This window comes from Camelus dromedarius, chromosome 5 (genome assembly GCF_036321535.1).
Source record: "Camelus dromedarius isolate mCamDro1 chromosome 5, mCamDro1.pat, whole genome shotgun sequence".
NCBI lineage: Eukaryota > Metazoa > Chordata > Mammalia > Artiodactyla > Camelidae > Camelus > Camelus dromedarius.
The window spans coordinates 1,626,506-1,645,153 of NC_087440.1; the positions used below are offsets into that span (position 1 = coordinate 1,626,506).

At 44.6% G+C, this 18,648-nt stretch overlaps 2 non-coding genes across 2 annotated transcripts; both read left to right on the plus strand.

Annotated features, from left to right (window-relative positions):
- The first annotated feature begins 4,552 nt into the window (after positions 1–4,552).
- On the plus strand, positions 4,553–4,668 carry LOC116153769 (U5 spliceosomal RNA). Its single transcript, XR_004137647.1, has one exon. It is a non-coding gene; the product is annotated as a U5 spliceosomal RNA (small nuclear RNA).
- Positions 4,669–10,357: 5,689 nt separating this feature from the next.
- On the plus strand, positions 10,358–10,430 carry TRNAG-ACC (transfer RNA glycine (anticodon ACC)). The gene has a single exon. It is a non-coding gene; the product is annotated as a tRNA-Gly (tRNA).
- The last annotated feature ends 8,218 nt before the right edge of the window (positions 10,431–18,648 follow it).

Consider the following 18,648-nt stretch of genomic DNA (forward strand, 5'->3'; position numbering starts at 1 on the left):
TTGGGGTCCTCCATACTGGAGTATGGAGCAGGGGGAGGTCATGCAGGTGGGGGCTATAGATTAGGGATGCTTTGACCTAACTGCAGATTCCTTGATTCCTGTCTCCTCGTCCCTGTGAGAGAAAAACCCAACAATCCAGTCCTTTGGTCAAGTGAAAAACCAAGCCCAGGACACTGCTGCATCCCTAGCTCTGCACTGTCCAATATACGGTAGTCTCTAGCCTTGTTGGCTATTTACATTTAATAAATTAAAACTAAATAATATAAAACATTCAGTTCTCAGAGGCACTAGCCACATTTCAAGCCCTCAACAGTCGCATGTGAGTCGTGGCTGCCATTTTGGACAGCACAGAACACAGTCATTCCCATCACTGCTCCCTTAGGCAAGAAGCCACACCCCAAGGCAGGAATCACCGAACCACCTCACTTCCGCAGGGAGACTGGGCTGAGCCCGGGGCATAAGGAGCAGTGGCCAGGGTGAATGTTTGATTTCGGGAGAGCCACAGAGGACTCCTTTCCTGCCTCCCTTTTACTGGCTGTCTTTCTACTTTGCAAAATAAAGGTTTTCCTGTCATCCATCCTAAAGCTTACCCAGGTGCACCCTAAAGAAATCCAGATTGGAGGATATAAAAACTTTCTGGGCTCCCCAAAAATGTCAGTTTTAAATATTTGCATCTATTGTGAAGAAGAGGATGAGTCTGGACAACAAATTCCTTTGTAAAGTTAAAGAATTCCAAATCTGTTCTTACAACAGAATTTAAAGAGGACTTAGACCACTAACATCTAATAGTTCATTATATGGTTGTATAACCCAGTAGGACCCTACGGGGCCTTCCCAGGACAGACACCGTCATGTCCTCTGCCTGCCTCTTGTTTGTAGAAAAACTTTAGCCTTCTAGGCCTTCCCTGAGTTCCAAAGAATAAACTTAATCAGAGAAGTGAGAGAATGCAGGAACAAAGGAAAACAGTCAAGCAAAACAAAAGAATAGTTTAGCCATTAAATAAAGTCAAGGACCTTTAGTTCCTCCCCAAGAGCTGCAAATAATATTCTGAGCCATAGTCTTTGAACTCTTTTGCAGATACTGACAGCCCCAGCACGTGGAAGAAGTTAACTGCATGCTGCCCACAAGCAAGTAGGAAAGTTGGAACCAGGTTCATGATGTTGACTCCCAATACCTCACCACCAGCCAGTCAGAAGAATGTCCATGAGCTGATCACATACTCGGCAACCCTCTCCCTCACCCTGTCTTTTAAAACCTTTCCCTGAAAGCCTTGGGGAGTTCAGGTCTTTTGAGCCTTAGCCTCCTGGACTCCTTGTTTGGCGCCCTGCAATAAGCACTGCACTCTTTCTTCACCACAACCACGTGTCAGTGGACTGGCTTTACTACGCATGGATGAGTGGACCCAAGTTCATTTTGGTAACAGTAGTGCAGTAGTGAGTGACGCTGTTGAAACCCTTTCCATCTATTGATTTATGGGAAAATGTTTCTTAGGTCACAGCTATAAAAATGGGAATAAAAAGCATTGAAACTAAACCTTGTCTTCTCTAGCAATAAGTAATATGCATCCATCTAATCAAGAGATGCAGTTCCAGTAAAATGACACTTGTAGGTTTAATAATTATCAATATTTGCAATATATTTATGTTGTATTGACCAAGCATGTGCTAATAATTGTAATGTCAATCCACAAGAAAAACATTAGTGCATAAAATTTAAGTTCAAAAGATGTGAAAAAAGTTTTAAAATTCAATTGATGTACTTATTTTGTCATAGAAAAATACGATTGGATGATCAATAAAATACTTTCAGGTATAAAAATACAATTCTATTAACTTCTTGGGGAAATGAAAGTGGAAAAACAAGGTCAAGAAGCAAAAGGAATTATGTAAAAACTTTTTAAAAATTATGATGGTTGGTATCAAATTCCTTGGGTATTTATCTTCCGCTGGTTACAATTTAAAGTGATGTAACAATTTAGACTATCAATATTTACAATGCACAATATTCATCCTTTACATCTATTTAAACGTATCGTATCGCTAGTTATCTTACGAAAGCTGTAATGATCTTTAAAATGTGCAAAAGGAATAGATTTTCAAAATTCTTTCGCTGAGGTCTGAGAGCAAGACGTTAGAATCCCTGACCTTAAAAGATGTGAGCCTTGTAGCAGGAGTTGAGCACTAAAGGGAAGCAGTCCCCCCCCCCCCCCCCCCCGCCTTGTGGCCAACATAGAGGCTGCAGGAAAAACGAGCAAGAAACAAGAGCCTCGAGCAGCTCCCTCCACTGCAGAATATGGAAGGGTCAGGTGTTCGTACGCTCAGACCTGCCACTCCTAGCTGTGGCCTCTGGGATCCGGCCACACGACAAATAGGAACCAGAGAGCAATCCGTAAGAACGGGTAAGACTGATTTAACATTAATCTCTTAACGTAGACCTCCACTGGAAGAGACTAGAGCAAAAAAGACCCAAAAAACAAAAACAAAAAACCCATTCGATAATAATCCCATGAATGCAGAAAAAAATTTAATAAACTCAAATATCCATTCATTAGATATAGATACAGATACATAGATATATATAAACTTTAACATCTGCCTAACAATGAAAAATACCAACCAAAACCCTGGAACAAGCACCACGTGCACCATAAAGTGTAGTAAACTTTCCCTTTAGTCAGGAAGAAGACAAGAATAAATCACAATTTCAATCAAAAAATTCCAATAAAGGTTTTTATGTCTTATATTTTTTAGGTATGTCTTATATTACATAATAGTATGAATTATTGCCAGAAGTGGAAGTAGCAGACACAGTAAACAATGAAATTATACCGGCCCCTCAAACCCCATATTTACAATCAGAAGTGAGTCCAGGCTTTGGATTGAGAAGACCTGGAAACTCCATGATGTTCTATGGAGTCTGGAATGGCTAAAAGCCAAAGTTAACCTTCCTTGTGGTTCTCCAATCAGTGAAAGCTGCCCAGGACCCTTCCAGAATGAAGCTGACCAAAGGTTCCCTACCCTAGGAGCACGGAAACACTCTTTAAGGTGTTCAGAGAGTTGCTCCTTTCACGTCCCCTCAGTGCCTTAGCCTCTGGCCAAGCCCTGTGAGGTCAAGCTATCATCATAGGGCAGGAACGCCACATCTCCGTGGGTCTCTTAACTGCCGATTACATGGTGAAATACAGCAAGAATTCAATAGTATTAAAACAAATGTATGTGTGAATGAATCCTGCAACCATTATGCTCATTGAAGGAAGCCGGACACAAAAACCCACAGGTTGTTTGCTTCCATTTATATGAAATGTCCAGAATAGGCGCTTTAGAGACAGAAAGTAGGTTAGAGTTTGGCAGAGGCTGGGGGATGGGGGATGGGTAAGAAATGCTATCGGGTACAGAGATTACTCTAGGGGTGATGAAAATATTCTAAAATTAGACTGTGGTGGTGATGACTGCTAAAACTATGACTACGCTAAAAACGATTGAATTGTACACTTTAAATAGGTGAGTTGTATGGTAAGTGGATTATATCCCCAAAAGCTGTTTTAAATATATATTAGGCAAGTTTAACTCAAGTATATGTCAAACATGATCGACTTGTTCGCAAAAGAACGAGCAAAATGAAAAACAAACGTGTCAGTTCAGAGACGGTGTCAAGGTTGGAAGTGGAATATTTACACAAGCCGCCAGAAAAAAAAAAAAAAAAAGCCGCAGTTTCCTTTCTTGGTTCTGTTCCCACAATCCTTAAGGAGGAGGCTGCGTAGGCTGGTCAGAGCCGGTATCTGAGCGTCTCAGAGACTACACAGCTCATTTTAAAAACATAGGATGAGACCCGAAGTCTGAAACTGGAATACAGGATTTCATCGCCAAAAGTAGCATCAGGTGAAGCAGGAAACCTGAGACCGAGCGCGCAAGCTCCAGTTTTAAACAGGACACTGCTACAAAATTTTCTCCAACGGCAGAATATCCTAGAGTGTACATTCTGGCCGTGCACCGTACAAAACAGACAGAACAGCCGCGCGCCCAACACGCAGCTTAAGAAAAAGGAAATTGTCAAACTTTTAAAAACCCCCTGAACGCCCTCACTCCACCGAAGAGAGGAACCAACGTCTTCAATTTTGTGTCAATCACTTACTTGCTTGTTTTTTTTTTTTCAATTTAATAACACAGTCTTTAACAGAAATCAAACTCAGACGTACAAATGCACAAAACAAAAAGCCTTAGTCGCTGCTCAGTCCGGCGTTTAGATCCCAGGCAGCCAATCCTCCGCTTCGCCCCTTAATGGTGACGCAGAGGCACTGCACGAATATCAAGTTCTTTACTTGAGGACGCGTACTCTCTGTATTTGCATACCCACAGTGCACTGCACACAGTACAAGTTTAAAATGGCAAAATTAAAATTTTTCTTCTAACTTAAGTTTTCTCAAGTTAGATCCTTTATTTACAGAGTAATCAAGAAATTTTTGTTCAGGCACCGGATGTTGGTGTTAACTAGCCACTATCAGTGTTCTAGGAGTTTCTGTTACCCGAGGTTTGTGTTACAAAGGCGTCTGCTATGCTCTGGTTTCTCTTCAGATCGTATAAATCTTTCGCCTTTTACTAAAGATTTCCGTGGAGAGGAACAACTCTGAGTCTTAAACCAATTTTTTGAGGCCTTGCTTCGGTAAGGCTACTTAAAAGCGTTCAAAATTAAGACATAATATGTTATAGCTAGTAGTGCAATTTTACAACTTAAAGCTTTGCTTTTTTTCAGAAAAGAAAGTTCCAAGTAATTTTGTTTTAACTTGTTAACATAAAGCTAACCAATTATTTTAGTGTTGTAGTACACCTACAGGTGAGCGTTTACAAATCTTGTTCTTTCATGAATATAGAAATTTTTTTTTTTTCTTCTGAGCTTAAGGCAAGTGTGGAATAAAATTGCAGATACCTAGGGTAGCCGGGTGTAATTTCCCCTAAAAAGGGTGTATCTATTTCCATTTCCACCAATGGCCTGTGTGCATGTTTCCATTGCTTCTCGCCCTTATTGGCCCTGGGTATGCTCAGACTTTAGTTTTCGCCCATCTAGTAATCATAAAATGATATCTTACAGTAGTTTTATTGTATATTCCTGATTGCTAATGAGGTTGAACATTTTTTTTTTTGAGTTTTTTTTTTTTTTTTTATCATTCATGGTTTCTCTTCTATGAAATGCCTGTACTTGTATTTTGCCCCGTTGCCATTTTCTACGTAATTATAATTTTTTTACACATGCCAGACTCTGAAGACTTTAGTAATTCTGTTAGTTATATGGTTGCACTCACCTCCCAGATTATGGCTTCCCTGTCCATTTTTACAGGGTCTCCTGGTGAACTGGTTGGTCTTACTTCCAAGGTTGTCAGATTGATCTCTATTCTGATTTGTACTTTTTGTGTGTTTTATTTAATAAATTCACTATCTCACGTTATTAAAGGAATTCTTTATTTTTTAAAGTTACGCCTTTCATATTTAAATCCTTGATTTATCCGGAACTGAATTTTTGTAAACAGGGTGAAGTATGGATCATTATGTAACTGCCGCCCCCTCCCCAATGATTGACAATCATCCAGCGCTATTTATTGACTGGTATTTAATGAGCGCAGCTTGATGAGTTTGGAGTTAAGTACAGACTTGTGAAACCATCACCACAATCAATGCCATAAACATTTTGTGCTTTCTGTTCTGTTCCATGGCTCTAATTTATCTATCCCTGAGCTAATATCACACATTCTAATAACTTTGGGTTTGTAATAAGACTTGAAATCTTGTAGGATTAGTCCCTCTCATTGGTTTTCTTTTCAGGAGTAAGTGGTATCCTTTGTTCTTCCGAAAATGTTTAGACTTGCCTTGTTGATTTCCATGAAAATCCCTATTGGATCTGAATTTAATCTGTATATAATTAGAATTGAATTTCATCTTACTCATGGACATGATTTGTCTCTCCATATGTTTAGGTCTTCTTTATTATTCAATAACATGTTAAAATATTCTACTAAAGATCTTGCACCTTTTGTTAATTTTTAAAATTTCATTTCCTAACTGTGCACTCCTGTTACATAGAAATGCAGTTGACTCTTGTATAGGATCTCATATCTGGCAACCTTACTTGACTCTCTCATTAACTCTAATAATTTGTATGTAGGTTATTTTGAACTTTCTGTCTACACAATTTTTTCACCTCTACATTTCTGACATTCATACATTTTTCTTTTATTTTTTTGAGCAGTTAGCAAATACAGTGTTGGTATTAAATACAATGCGAACTAGAACCTCTTTATCTTATGCCTGACTTTAGACTGCTTCTTGTTGGGGGAGATAGTTAGTGTTATTCATTAATTTTTTTTAATGGAGGTACTGGGGATTGAACCCAGGACCTCATGTGCACTGAGCACATGCTCTACCACTGAGCTATACCCTCCCCTGCTAAAGGGACTGCTTTTAAATGCTCCTCCATTGAGTATTTTTCTCGTGGTGTTTTTTTATCAGATGTTTGCTTATACTCTCAGTTTACTAAGTTTTTACTGCATCTATTAGGATGATTATATATACCTTTTCTCTTTTAAATAGTTAATGTGGTGAATGGCATTGATTGATTTACAAATGTTAAGCCAATCTTGCTTTCCTAGGATAAGCTCAGGCTGCTGTGACAAAATAGCATAAGCGGGGTGACTCAAAACAACAGAAATTTATTTCTCACAGTGCTGGAGGCTCTAAGTCTGAGATCAGGGTGCCAACGTGATTCTGGTTCTGGTAAGGGCCCTCCCTCCCAGGTTTCAAAGAGCTAGCTGACTTGTGTCCTTACAGCACCGTGGCCTCCTCTCGCAAGGGCACTAATCCGATCCATGAGGGCTTCACCCTCACAGTTTAATTACTCCCAGAGACCCCATCTCTTAAACCATCACATCGGAATTAGGGTTTCAATATAGGAAACTGGTGGGAGGAACACAAATATTCAGTCCACTGCAAAGCCGAACTCGGTCATATCATTTTCTTTAATTAAGATAGTTGATTTACAATATTATATTAGTTTCAGGTGTACTTAGTGACTCAACATTTTTGTAGATTATACTGCATTTAAAGTTATTAATAAAATGTTGGCTATATTCCCCATGCTGTCCAGTGTATCCTTGTTGCTTATTTATTCTATACATACTAGCTTGTATCTCTTAATTCCCTGCTCCTACATCGCCCCTCCCCGCTTCCCTCGCCCCACTGGTAACCACTAGTTTGTATGTGAGTCTGTTTCTGTTTTGTTATATTAATTGTTTGCTTTATTTTTTAGATTCCACATATAAGTGATAACACACAGTATTTGTCTCTCTCTGACTGACTTATTTCACTAAGCATAACCCCCTCCAAGTCTATCCATGTTGTTGCAAATGGTAAAATTTCACTCTAGGCCTGACCCTTTGCTAGGGATTTATGTCTTTATTAGTTATAGACATTCAGGTTTTCTATTTTTTTTTCTTGAGTCAGTCTTTCTAAGAGAAATACGGGTACATAGATAATATATTTTCTGCAGTTTTAAAATTTATTGGCACACAGTTGGGCATCATAGTCTGTTTTAAGTCTCTGGTATCTCTAATGCTATGTCCCTTTTTTCATTCCCAACATCATTTATCCCTTCTATTTTTCTGATCTTATAAATCTTGTGCTCCATTTTATTATTTTTCTTTTTCAGAGAACTACCTTTGGAGTTTTATCTTCCACTCCAGCGTATCTTTTCCTTCCTCACTAATTTCAGCTTCTATCTCCAATCTACTTTTCTGTTTACTTTCTCTCCAGTTTTTCTATTGCTTCAAGAGGAATTTTCATGGCACTCAACAAGCTGATTTTAATACTATTTTGGAAAAGGAAAAGATGCAGACTCTCCCTTTCCAGTCTCTTACCGTGGTGATTTTAAGTCACCACACCTGGTTTCAAATGGTCTGCTAGCTGTTACTCTTATCCCTGTGGCTTGGCTTTCCTCTCAGACTAGAAGCTTCCCTCCCCAGCCAAAGCCTTTGTCTTACCCGTCCTATAGCCCCTGGCCGGGACTGAGAAAACAGTAGGTCCCAGGAAATGGGGGGGGGGGGGGGTGCGGGGGAAGACAGTCTCCCATGGCAATCTTCTCTGTGAGAAAATGGAGGTAAATATCTGTCTGCCTGCCTCACAAGGTGTGATGGGAAGCAGATGAGAGGATGGATGCAAAAAGGAGATGTTTAAAGTGCTACGCAAAATAAAACATTGTTCTAATCTTCCAAAACTAACCAGTAGCTCAGGGGCTTCCTGTGGCGACCCTCCCCGTGTCTTCAGTAACAGGCATGACCTGCTTGAGAAAGACAGAGGCAAATAAAACCAGAACCCAGGTCAGAAACACACAGAGACATACTCACGGTCACACCTACCCCCACCCTGCCCCAGCCCCACATTTACTCCAAACTCTGGAGGCTTAAGAGCCAATGGTGGCTTCCACACTGAAGCATCGCTGAGCAGCCAGAACTGTGGGTGCTGCTCTGGCTGCACCATGTCACCGGCAAACAGCACCTCAAGGATGCTAAGGATGAAGTTGGGCTGCACCCCTCAGGCCTGCCAGCCCTGTGCTTACCCAGCCTCAAGGCTGAAGAAGGAGCCCAGAGTCAGCAACAGAGACATCAGTGGTTTAATGGATGAGGGAAGCAAGGTCCTGGAGCAACACCCCACGGTGTGCGGCAGACGGCAGGCAGGATGTGGCCACAGTCTTCGATCCCCGGGGGGAGAAGGAGGTTACCAGTTATAGAGGGAACTGACGTCAGCTTGGCTCATCGGTTACCAGGGAAACCTGCAGAGGAACATGCCCCTCACTGCCTCTTTGATAAGCTATCATGGTGGAGACAAGTCCTGATCTAAAGATTAAAACAGTCACTGGCTGGGGCTGGGGGCAATCTGCAGGCATTTACTGATTAAGCTCTATGGTTAAGGTCAGTCAGGTGAGTAGGGTGTAGGTGAAGCAGGGACTGGCGAGCAGGGGATGTGCCGAGAGCAAGAGGGCACCCATATTGGGTGGCCTGGTCCTGCAGACGGGGACCTCCGCTCAGTGATGGGGCCTTGCTTTGGGTGTCTTCAGGGCGTGAAGGGATCCCTCCTCTGGCCTCAGCCTGCCACATAACTGAGAGGGCAGCCCCGCTCCTCTCTCTGCTTCCTCAGGGCCCAAATCTGCACCATTTGAGGTGGGGACCCCTCAGAGCCCAGAACCCCCTGGGTTCTCACACCTGCAAGTGCCAGCTGCCTTTCCTTTCAGAGCCCACCCTCAAAACCCCTTCCCCATCCTGCCTTTCTACGCGCAGCCCCGGAATGGTCTCCAGAACACATAGGGATTCCAGGTACACCACTTTTCCAGAACAATTGAGTTGTTGTCTAGGGGAGCCCCTTCCCCACCATGAAGAAGCCTCTCCAACTCCTCAAGGGTAATTCACCTCCTGAAGTGACACAGGGGATTTTCTGACCCTTTCTTTTGATGAAGAGACCAAAACCCTCTCAAGCTGGGTCTCTCGCAGGGCTCCTGTCAGCCTCCATTCATTCATCCCATGAAAATTCCTGAGATTTGCATCAAAAGACCCAAAGTACTAGCTCTTCTCATGAACCCCACATATTGAAAAAGTTTTGCCTACTGCATTTATCAAGAATTTAGTCATTTCTCTATTTGTAATTAATCGAAAGCATATTGACCCACCCACTTGAATTGTGATCAGCATGAGGAGACCAGAGTCCCCTCCCAGAGCCCGGGGAGGAGGGGGTGGTGGAGAAGGCACAGCCGGGGACATGTCGGAGCAGCTCCGGACTCCCGACCACCTTCTCCAGCTGTCAGGTGGCCTCAGCCCCAGCCTGGGAACCTTGGGTCAGTAATTGCTGACTGCAGGGCAGACAACAGTTGGGGCAGCAGGGTAGTGATAAGAGCATGAAACTGGGCGGGGAGATGTGGGTTCTGGTCCCCACTCTGCCGCTAACTGGAGGAGGTCAGTTGTGAGAACTGTCAAAAGTCCAGAAATAGCAAAAGTAAAACCACCAAACCAATAAATAGTATTTAGTAAGAGTTTATTGTGCATATAAAAACAGTTCACGAATGGGGAGCTTCTGAATTCAAAGACTGATGTGAAGCTCAGTAGCGTGAAGTTACAGGACGGCTTATAAAGTGAAAATGAGAAAGTTATTAACCTTTACAGTCGCTGGTTATTACAATGGGGTTTCCAGATGGCAGGGGATTGGCTTCGAGGGATTATCTCAAACCATTTTTAAGAAGATGACTAAAGTGTCTTTTATGATTGTCAGAGGCATTAACAAGAAATAAGCAACAAAATGAAAGTAAAAAATTTAAAAATAAAAGAAGGGAGAGTATAGCTCAGTGGTAGAGTGCGTGCTTACCACGCACAAGGTCCTGGGTTCAATCCCCAGTACCTCCATTAAAAATAAACAAATAAAACTATCTCCCCTCAAAATAAAAAAAATTTTTAAATGAAAAAAAAAACAACACTTAAACTTAAAAAAAAAAAAGAGAAAGAACCTAAGTTAAGTTGCACTTACCTTCATGAAATAAACTGGATTTAGTTTTGCTCACAGGGCTTATACGGTTTTATCTGCTCTGGGAATTCTCAAGTCCGGTTTCCATTTTGTATTTAATTTTAATAGTATCCTCTGTGGGGCTTGGGCCCCCGCATTTGTCAGGGGAGGGCCTGAGTTTGATAATCTCTACATTTTCGTCCAGGCTCTGACATTTTATGATGCTAAGCTCCAGGCTCAGGGGAGTGGAGATAACAGTGTGACAGAAACAAACAGCACAGATCAGAACGGCCCCTGCCTTCAGTGACACAGCTGATCCACTACGCCCAGCCCAACTGAGGCGCCCCGCCCTGTGGGGATGAAAGATGCGGGGGAGGGGGGCTGCATGGTTACGCCCAGATGGCCAGGCTGGACACGCCGGTGCACGCCCACACACACACACACACACACGTGCGCGTGCAAACACAAACATGCCCAAATATGCCGATCCACATACACCTCCACACCGGCATGCACACACCACGCTCATCCCAAGTGCTGCGTGCTACACAGCACCGCCAAGTCTGGGGACCTACCCACTTCTCTGCCTTTGGTCACCAGCTACCATTTCTTGGGGTCTGTCTGTGAGGCTGGGTATGGGGCATCATGCTGGCTCCTAAGCTTCCTTTCCCTCGCAGAGTCATTGAGAGATTCAAGTGAAATATCAGAACAAGAATAGTGCTTTGGAAAACAAACATATGTGCCTAATGATGGGGAGTGGTGTTGGGGTTCACCCACATTAAAGCTGAAAGGCAGTGTGGTACAGTGATCGTCACCCAGGCACTGGAGCCACACCACCTGGGGTCTGAGCCTAGCTCTTCTACTTCCTAGCTGTGTGACCTCAAGCAAGTCACTTAACTTCTGTGTGTCTCAGATACTTCATCTATGAGCAGGCATGATGATAGTAATATCCACCTCATTAAGTTTAGTTTTACGTGTGTCATCATGGGTGCTTGGCCTCTAGTCTGTGCTCTGTGAGGAGGCTATCACCCATTGCTAAAATCAGGCACTGGTTTTTGGGGGAAAAAAAAATCAGGAACTGGCCCATTCCATTGATCTAAATCAAAACAAAAGGGAAAAAAAAAAAAAAGAGAATCTCATCTCAGTTCAGAGAGCAGGAGGAATATGAAAAGAGGTAATGTTTCATCTTTAATTAAAATTTTTTCCATGCTAAGTATTTTTATGCATGTGTTTTATTTTTATTACCTGACCATTTCATTATTGTGTGATTACTTATTGCTTTGTGATTTAGACTTTTTAAACATTTAATGTTCTTGAATAAATCACACATGCACTGGCCACAATATTTGCAACGCTCCCCACCCTGCCTGCATCGCATGCCCACTTTGGGCGGGAACAAAGGGTGGGGACTTGAGGGGGGATTTGGCCCGGGGGCTGCAGGTTCACTCCCAGCACTGGCTCCCGGGCCACTGTCCAGCCTGGGTGAGGAGGACTAAAAGGTCAGAAGGGCAAGTGCATGGGAAAGAGGGGTTAGGAAGATGAACAGGGACCAGGGGACAGGGAGAAGATAGGACACGGAGAAAGTGAAGAAGGAAGCTAGGTCAGAAAACAGATCGTTCCAACCTGAAAGAACAATATCTAAAGAGTAAATCCTTTTAAAATCAGCTAAGCTCAAGATGGGGCTTGCTGGGGTTGAATTAGGCGTTTACTGATGGGCACAATTCCCAGGATCCTCTGTCTGATCCTCAGAGCAGCCTTGGGAGAGAAGGAAGGTGCCCGTGCAAGACAGAAACAGCCCCAGTCCTCTCACGGTCTGACGGCGGGGAGTAAGGATGCATAGTCGCTCAGGCCCAGGGCCCCAGGGCCCCAGGCCCCAGCAAGTCCTCTCGTTCCTACTCTAGAGAACACACTGATGAATATGGGCAGGCGGCACAAGGATGTCCACTGCAGCATCAAAAATTGGAAACAGAAAATATAAATGGCATTATTTAGTACACCATGTATTTGACTTCTCTGCGTATGAAAGTCTACAATTACCTGAAAAAAGATCTAGGAAGATATCACGCCAAGCTGACAACGATTGCCCCAGGAGGGGGAACGGGCTTGGGGCAATGGAGAGAGGACCACCATCATATTTTATTTTTTAACAAGGAGGATGTTTTTGTGTGTTGCTTTGAGTTAAATTAATTTTTAAAAGTTAAAGGCATGATGCTGCTTGAAGAAGAACCAAATTGATCTAGAGGGAGGAGGGGTTTGAGCAAGAATAAGAGAAAATCCAGCAGAGATTGGAGTTGGGGAGAGAAAGAAGAGGGGTTTGCAGGTGATGGTGGAGCCCGGAGATGACAAGGAGAAAGGAGACGGGCAAAGAGAACATTTTGGGCTCTTTATATGAGGTGTGATCTAACTGAGTCTCTGATGCCTCCCAGACTGTTCAGTGAAGACTTAAACAATGTTTTGATTTGTTTTTGTTTTGGGGTTTATTTATTCATTTTAATGGAGGCACTGGGGGTTGAACCCAGGACCTCTTGCATGCCAGGCACAGGCCCTATCACTGAGCTATACCTTCACCTACAACTTGCTTTTGGATATTGGACTTTTCTTTCAAATGTAAAGCTGAGCTTGACCACAGGGCGGACTGGTTTTATTTGGGTTACACCTCACTTGGCAGACATTTATGGAGCACCTACTGTGGGCACTGGGCTGGCCCGGGATGTACGGGGGTCGGGAATCACTCCACAGTGGCGGCTACACTGAGACACGTCATGGAATGAAGCAGAAACACAGGCTGTGAAAGCAGAAAGAGAGAGGAGCCTTGGTTCTGTGCCAGAGTCATGCTGGCCTCATGGAGGCAGAGACCTGGGTGGTGGGCCTTGGTGCAAACGTAGAAACGTTCCAGACACGAAGAACTGGGGGAATGCCTCTCAGGCTGTGATGGGTGGGCTTCTTTCCAAGGTTCAAGGTTGCAACCTGTGGGGGTGGATGAGTCCCAGAGAGCGAGCATCTCCGTGCGGACAGCGCCCCCGCGCGGAACCTTTCACACTCCTTCCCTTCCAAGCCGGGCTGAGAACCAGCATTGTCCTTGGAGCTGGAAATCCTGGGTCCCTTGCCCAAAACAGCTGGCATCATAGGCCTCCAGACGTGACGCCGTACAAAGGACACTCTAAATGGTCAGCAGGAAACATAAGACAAATCCACACTGGGGGCCACTCTGCAAGACAACCAACCTTGTCCCTTCAGAAATGTCCGCGTCAGGGAAAACAGGAAAGGCTGGGGCTGTTCTGGGAGAGGGGAGAGCAGAGAGACATGATGACCAAGGGGGTGGGTGAGTCTTGGCTGGATCCTGGATGGAGGAAACACGGACGAGGCAGACGCTGTTGGCACAACTGGGGACATCTGATAATGGACTACATATTAGGTAACAGTTTTGGATCTTTTTTTCTTTAAATGATGGAAATGAAAAGAACATTTGCAATATTTCCCTGGGGGTGGGAGGACAGGGGTGGGTGGGAAGAATCTATTATTTTACAAGGAAAAGAAATGCCTGGGTTCCAGTCCTGGCCCTGTCACTTCCTGCCTGGGATATAAGTGGAACCAGTTTTTGCAACCACTTGGATACTGGTTTGCATACCACCCGGGAAATGGGCTATGGTAGTGTGGACGTGGTGTGGCTCTTGAGGGCACACAGAAGCTGTGGCCGGTGGGTTAATTCACTTCAGCCGCCCAGGAAGGCTTACTGGAGACCCAGCCGCGCAGGAAGCATCCGCTGAGTCAGGCCCTCTGGGGCTCCTTCCCCCTGTGTGGGAGAGGCAGGCTCGAGGGTCTGCACCCCTTTGCTTCCTTCCCCCACCCCACCTCACCCTTCTCCCCACCAGCCCCAACCCCAGGATAGGTGCAGCAAGATTTATCCACCACAGGGTGCTGCCTGGAAATTTAGCTTAGATCTCCTTTGTTGGTTTCCAGCAAATTAAAATTTGTCTTTCAGGGAGGAAATGAGGGGGTTGGGCTGTTTTGTTTTTTTTTTTTCCTTCCTCTTAATGGGCCCTGATGAAGGAAATGAATGCGGGGAAGGGATCAGAAATACGATCCACCACTCGCCGGCTCGGAAAGGTCTGGGGGCTCCCTGTGCCCCCAGAGGGGGCAGCTGGGCACAGTGTGTTTTATTATATAATTAACCTTGACCCTTCTGGGTTCAAAGAGAGAGGTTAGCTGGAAATAAATCAATAGTCTGGTCTGGTCACTTCAAAGGTTTCAGAACCCGCTGGAAAATTCCACGTTGGTTCAGTGTGTAAATTGGAGTAGGGTGTGCAATTCTTTTTGAAAGGTGGGGAGAGGGGTGGTTAGGTCTAAAATTGAAATGAATTGTGTATCCACTTCCTTTAATCAAGCAATCAGGAGTCTTTATTGTATGTCTCGCTGGGGTGGGGAGCCGATGGGTACGTCTGAAAGAAAACACTGTGTGACCTCTATGTGGCCACTGGGCCTGGCTTGAGGACAATAGACATCTCCCCAAGCTTAGCAAGCACCTCCCCTCCCCAGCAGGGCACAGCTTTATTCCGACATGTCTGGAGTTCTTAGACTCACCCAACCATCACCGTCATGATGCACAGCATTTACTGAGTGCTTGCTGTGGACCACGTGCCAGGAACTTACCAGTTATTTTCTCATTTGATCCTCATAACAACCCAATTAGATAAGGACCATTATTATCTCGATTACAGATGAGGAAATTGAGCTTCAGAGGGGCGAAAAAGCAAGTCCAGAGGTTTTCAAAGTCTGTTTCCACACCAGGGCTCAAGGAATGAAAAGACGGAAGGAAGAATGCAAATTACGCCGTCTCCAGTCTCCACCTGCGTTTCCCTGAAGCTGTTGGAAGGTGAATGGAGCTGGTTTCTCTTTAAGTCTCTCCCAGCTTCATCTCTAGTTCACCTTTCATCTCTCGCTCCTTCTCTTTCTCCCTCCTCCCTCTTTGCTTTCCTGCTTTCTTTCCACCAGCATTTACTGAATACTTAGTGCTGCTCCACGCCTGCACTGGTGGGTCATTAAAGGATACAAGCCACCGTGTCCGTCCATAGCAAGGTCACATCCTAAGTCCTCTGAGCGGGCATGACCCACACACATCATGTGCGTTTTGTGCTACGGAAGGAAATCACTCTGTATGAGAGGACGCAAAGGAAGGGCAAGGGCTGGAGAGGTGGTTCTGGTCGGAGAGGATCAGGGAGGATCTGGAGGAGGTGATGTTTGGAAGGATCTGGAAAGAAGGAATGGTCATACAGTATCATTCCAGGCTGAAGGAACCACTTGCAGAAAGGCCTGGAGACACCCCTGCCTGGTTGGTGTGTTTCAGAGAAGCCATGAGCCCCGCTTGGAGGACTGGCGTGGATGACAGGGGCAGAAAATGAAGCTCTGCTCCAATTAATCATAATGATAGCAAGCACGGTCCAGTGCTTTGCATAACTGACTTCTTTACTGCTCACGACAACTTATGAAGTGCGTGCTATGCTTGTTCATAGTTTATGGAGGAGAAAATGATGGCACCAGAGGATGGGGATGTCCACTGGGTCACACAGCCAGACAGCGGCTGAGCAGGAACTACCAACCTGAGCCCATGCTCTTAACCACTGGGTGCACAGTCTCTCGTGAGGGGGCTTTGCATGCCAGGCTAAAGGCATTGGACTGCTCTGGGGGCAGTGGGAGCTACGGCAGGTTCCTGACCCAACATGCATTTTAGGACATGCCCGAACTCCTTAATCCTCTTTTCCAGGGTCTGACATTCCTGGGTCACTCCTCAATATTCAAAAAGAAAATGTCCATTTCAACCAATTTAGACCACTCTTTCTCTTCAAAATCTTCCTTTTTTTTTTTCTTTAACTTAATTTTATTGTTATTTGGGGAGGGGAGGGAGATAATTAGGTTTATTTATTTAGTGGCGATACCGGGGATTGAACCGAGGGTCTTGTGCATGCTAAGCATGCGCTCTACCACTTGAGCTTTACCATCCCCCTCAATATCTTCCTTAATCCTGGCCTTCAGTGTTTTCTTCTGCTTCCTCAGCTTGCCGGTATTGGATAAACTGCAGTTATTTTAATTCAAGCCTATACTGTCGGCTCACTGAGGGCTGGGTCTATCTTTCCTACATGGGGCGGCAGCTCATTTTAACTGCTAACTTCAATCAGACTTGGGTAGAGATCAGGCTTTAAATCCCTGGAGCTGTAATCCTCGCCAACTCCACAGGGTGGCAGCAAAACCCTCCAGCCACAGCCCTTCTCCCGGGAGCAAGGAGACTGCAGGCTTGGCTCCTGCGTCCAGAGGCTCCCTCCGCTCCAGGGAGGCCAGGCCGGGTGCAGAGGTCCCGTCAAGCTCTCTTTCTTCTTTATCCCGCTCACTCCCTCCTCCGTTGTGGGTCGCTTTGCTCTGCCCACCCCAGGCTCTCTACCTGTAATAATGGTATCATTTGAACACTTAAACTGCACTCTTCACATCGAGTCTTCTCAGGAACTTTTAAAAAAATTATTATTTTTAGGAGGTGCTGGGATTTGAACCCAGGAGCTCGCTCATGTTAAGCATACGGTCTACCACTGAGCTACATTGTCCCCACCCCTCACCGGGAACTTTTTTCTTATGACAGCTTTTTCAAGCCGTAATTCACATACCACATAACGCACCCATTACAGTGTGCAATTCAATTGTTTTTGATATAACCAGAGTTGTGCAACCATCACCACAATCAATTTTATAACACCTCCAAGAGAAACTCTGTACCCATTAGCAGTTACTCCCCACCCTCCCCCGCCCCAGCTCCCAGCTCCCAGCTCCCAGCCCTCCTCCACACCCCCACCCCTGCCCCCAACTACTAATGTACTTTGTCTCTATAGATTTGCTTATTCTGGACATTTCATATAAATAGAATCATAGAATATATGGTCTTTTGTAACTGACTTCTTTCACTTAGCATAATGTTTTTGAAGTTTATCCATTTTACCGCTAAGTAAAACTGTTGTATGGTTATACACTATGTTTCTCCATTCATCAGCATTCAGGTTGTTTCCACACTTTATCTCCGACGGGTAACGCAGCTACGAACAGTGGTGTGTGTACAAGTTTTTGTAAAAACATATGTTTTCATTTTTCTTGAGTATACACCTAGAAATGGAACTTCTGGGTCACATAGTAACTGTTCAGCCTTTTGAGAAACTGACGGGTTGTTTTTCACAGCAGTTGCACTCATCTTCATTCCGACCAGCGGCATGTAAGCGTTTCAGTTTCTCCACATCCTCAACAACACTTGATATTATCTAACTTTCTGATTCCAGCCATCATCGTGGGAGTGAAATCCAGCCATCCTCGTGGGAGTGAAATGGTGTCTCATTGTGTTTTTACTTTTTTTTTCTTTTATGTGCTTATTGGCCATTGGTGTCTCTTCTCTGGAGAAATGTCAGTTCAGATCCTTTGCCCATTTTTATATTGGGATATTATCTTTTTATTATTGAGTTGTCCTTATGACTGAGTTATAAGGGTTCTTTAAACATTCTAGGTACAAGTCCCTTATCAGAGATAGGATTTGCAAATATTTTCTCCCATTCTGTGGTTGTCTTGGCATGTTCTTCATGGTGTCATTTTGTGCCAACTTTGCACACAAGTTTTTAATTTTGATGGTGTTCAGTATCTATTTTTTCTTTAGTTGCTTGTTTGTTTGGCATCGTATCAAAGAACCTGTTGCCTAATCCAGAGTCAGGCCGGGCCGTGGGCATTTTGGAGCGATGGCAGGGCGAGACCTGCATCATGACAGTTGGGTTCATGGCACAGGGTGACCAACAGGCAGTCGTGTCCTTGGGAGCACCAATTCCAGCTACATCTCTCTTGATCTCGAGGAGCAAGGCCCTACTCTTCCTGGTCATCCTGGCTCCTCCCTGGGCCCTCCTCTCAGCCTCTCCTCCCCCACCTCCCTGCCCCAAATGGCTCCGCACCAGTCCTGTAGTAACTCTCTGTGGGAGAGGCAGGGTCTAGATGGCCCACTCCCTGACTCTGGCCTGAGCTAAGAGTTCAGGACAGCAACCCCATCCTTGGTTGCTCCCCCAGTTCCTGCTGCGCCCAGACTCCCGCCCAGTCCTGAGCAGGGTGACT